The sequence below is a fragment of the Kogia breviceps genome, chromosome 13, assembly GCF_026419965.1.
Source record: "Kogia breviceps isolate mKogBre1 chromosome 13, mKogBre1 haplotype 1, whole genome shotgun sequence".
NCBI lineage: Eukaryota > Metazoa > Chordata > Mammalia > Artiodactyla > Physeteridae > Kogia > Kogia breviceps.
The window spans coordinates 33206105-33209927 of NC_081322.1; the positions used below are offsets into that span (position 1 = coordinate 33206105).

At 38.7% G+C, this 3823-nt stretch overlaps 1 pseudogene; it reads left to right on the forward strand.

Moving 5' to 3' along the window:
- Positions 1-490: 490 nt before the first annotated feature.
- LOC131767906 (tax1-binding protein 1 homolog pseudogene) lies at positions 491-3074 on the forward strand (annotated as a pseudogene).
- The last annotated feature ends 749 nt before the right edge of the window (positions 3075-3823 follow it).

Sequence of the window (3823 nt, forward strand, 5' to 3'; positions counted from 1 at the left end):
AAGATGAGCAAGCCAGGACCGGGCCAGGATGGGGTCTGGGCAGGGCTGGGTCACACAGAGACATACAGGGTTTGGGGGTAATGAAAATATTCTAACATTAGATTAGGGACATGATTGCAAAATGCTGTAAATATACTAAAAACCATTAAATTCCATTAAATTATACACTTAACTTTGTGGACTTTGTGTTATATTTCAATAACTCTATTAAAAACAAATAAATAAATGGGAAAATCCGGCAAATCCTGATGCCAAGGAAAGAAAGGTGTTCATGAGAGCAAAAATAATTGTATCACATGACATGGATGAATTTGCATAGCTACCATAATGTATAATATTGATTTAACCAAAAATGTTGATATACTAGTAGAATGGAGGGTTGGGATGAGGAAGTTAGGAGAGGTAGAAGATAGTCCCTCATCTTCTGTAACAAGAAATTAATAATAGATTGGACCTAAAGTGGACAAATCAAGAAATATTAGAGGGGGAGGTGTAGCAGGTCCATAGAGGGAGACTGTGTTGGCGGAAGAGGCTCGGCGGCTGATGGCGGCTCAGGCTCGGAAGCCTCTCTAACATTCCCCTCTGCTCAGGAGTTCCTCACTCGATTCGCAATGACATCCTTTCAAGAAGTTCCACTGCAGACTTCCAACTTTGCCCATGTCATCTTTCAAAATGTGGCCAAGAGCTATCTTCCTAAAGCACACCTAGAATGTCATTATACCTTAACTCCATATATCCATCCCCGTCCAAAAGATTGGGTTGGTATATTCAAGGTTGGTTGGAGTACTGCTCGTGATTATTACACGTTTTTATGGTCCCCTGTGCCTGAACATTATGTAGAAGGATCAACAGTCAATTGTGTGTTAGCATTTCAAGGATATTACCTTCCAAATGATCATGGAGAATTTTATCAGTTCTGTTATGTCACCCATAAGGGTGAAATTCGTGGAGCAAGTACATCTTTTCAGTTTCGAGCTTCTTCTCCAGTTGAAGAGTTGCTTACTCTGGAAGATGAAGGAAATTCTGACATGTTGGTGGTGACCACAAAAGCTGACCTTCTTGAGTTGAAAACTGAGCAAACCATGAAAGAAAAAGAAGAACTGTTAAAGTTAATTGCTGTTCTGGAAAAAGAAACAACACAACTTCGAGAACAAGTTGCAAGAATGGAAAGAGAACTTAACCATGAGAAAGAAAGCTGTGACCAACTGCAAAGCAGAGCAAAAGGTTCTTTTTGAAGTCTCACAAAGTTTAAAAATGGAAAATGAAGAATTTAAGAAGAGATACAATGACACTACATCCAAAGCCCTCCAGCTTGAGGAAGATATTGTGTCAGTCACACATAAAGCGATTGAAAAAGAAACTGAATTAGACAGTCTAAAGGACAAACTCAGAAAGGCACAATGTGAAAGAGAACAGCTTGAATTTCAATTGAAGACAGAAAAGGATGAGAAGGAACTTTATAAGGTACATTTGAAGAATACAGAAATAGAAAATACCAAGCTTGTGTCAGAGGTCCAGACTTTAAGGAATTTAGATGGGAACAAAGAAAACATGATTACTCCTTTCAAAGAAGAGATTTAGCAGACTGAAGTTCTGTTTGGCTGAAAAGGAGAATCTACAAAGGGCTTTCTTGCTTACAACCTCAACTAAGGAAGATACAGTTTTTTTCAAGGAGCAACTTCGTAAAGCAGAGGAACAGGTTCAGGCAACTTGGCAGGAAGCTGTCTTTCTGGCTAAAGAACTTAGTGATGCTGTAAATGTGCGGGATAAGACGATGGCAGATCTGCACACTGCACGCTGGGAAAATGAGAGTGAAAAATCAGTTAGCTGATGCAGTGGCAGAGCTTAAACTAAGTGCTGTGAGAAAAGACCAGGAAAAGACTGATACACTGGAACACGAACTGAGAAGAGAAGTTGAAGATCTGAAACTTCTTCTTCAGATGGCAGCAGATCATTATAAAGAAAAATTCAAGGAATGCCAGAGGCTCCAAAAACAAATAAACAAACTTTCAGACCAATCAGCTAATAACAATAGTGTCTTCACAGAGAAAATTGGGAGTCAGCAGAAAGTGAATGATGCCTCAATAAACACAGACCCAGCTACTACTGCCTCTACGCTTGATGTAAAGCCACCACCTTCTACAGCTGAGATAGATTTTGACAATCTAACTAAGGGACAAGTCTCTGAAATGACCAAAGAAATTGTTGCAGAAAAGGATAATAAATGTAAATAACTCTTGCAGGATGAGAACAAAATGCAATAAATATGCTGATGAACTTGCTGAAATGGAAAGAACAAGTGAAAATTGCTGAAAATGTGAAACTAGAACTAGCTGAAGTAGAGGAAAATTACAAACTTCAGTTGGCAGAGAAGGACAAAGAGATAAATGGTCTAACTTCATATTTGGAAAACCTCTCCAGGGACAAGGAACTTAAAAGGAGTATAGAAAATCAAACAGTAAGGAAATTGGAGGGTCAGAATTCCCAGAGTCCTCAGCAGATCTCACAGTGTTTCGACACAAGCCCAGAGCAAAATGGTCATGTTCCTGCAGCGCCAGATACGCAACCAGTTCTGCAGTTTGGTAATCCTTATGCAACACAGGAAACAAGCAATGGAGCAGATGGTGCTTTTTACCCAGGTGAAATCCAAAGGCCACCTGTGACAGTACCCTTTCGGGGACTGGAAGATAATGTTGTCTGCAGCCAGCCTGCTCGAAACCTAAGTCGACCTGATGGTTTAGAAGACCCCGAGGATAGTAAGGAAGATGAGAACGTGCCCACTGCTCCTGATCTTCCAAGTCCGCATTTACGTGGGCATGGAACAGGCTTTTGCTTTGATCCCAGCTTTGATGTTCAGAAGAAATGTCCGCTCTGTGAATGAATGTTCCCTCCCAACTATGACCAGAGCAAATTTGAAGAACATGTTGAAAGTCACTGGAAGGTGTGCCCAGTGTGCAGCGAGCAGTTCCCTCCTGAATATGACCAGCAGGCATTTGAAAGGCATGTACAGACCCATTTTGATCAGAATGTTTTACATTTTGACCAGTTAATTTTTATTAGGAGTTAATAATACAGTTTAGCACTTGGAAAAGAAAAATCACCTCAGACCACTAAGGAGACCACAAGGTGTCACTTTCATGTACCCTCTACCGCACTTTTCTGACCAAGAGCTACTTTGAGTTTGGTGTTATTAGTGTCAGGGTCAGTCCTTGGCTTATCACTTATCAATAAATATAATTTTCACCTCTGTTAATCTTACCTGCTTAAGAAGTTCTTGTGTGTTTGTATCTTTATTTATTCCCCATTTTGAAAAATTATATGAATGAAGGAAATGGATTATTTTAATGTTACCACACTGAAAAAATAGGTATGTATAGTGTGTTATTTAGCAGAATATTTGCACATCTCTGTTGACCTTGTTGATTGAGCATGACTACTAAAAATTATGTAATACAAAGAATTTATCATAAGTCTTGCAAAGTTATTCTTTTGAATACAGAAACTTCATAATTTAGCCCATGAAATGTTTTTTTTTTAACCCTCTTTAGAAAGGGAGCTGCATGTAGAATGAGATCACATGCTTCCAAGATAGCAAATATCCTTTTCATATTTGAAATGTTGGCTTTAGGAATTAATAGAATGCATATTTTGCTAATTTCATGACTAAAAAATTTTAGAATACCTGAATGATTATTTTTAAGCCATCTTAAAGTTGTATTTCTGTCTGATGGGGAAATGGAACAAGAGATGTCAGTGTAATTGTTTCATATTAAATGATCTACTAAACAGTGATGGTTGTGGCATAAAATCACAGAAAATGTGT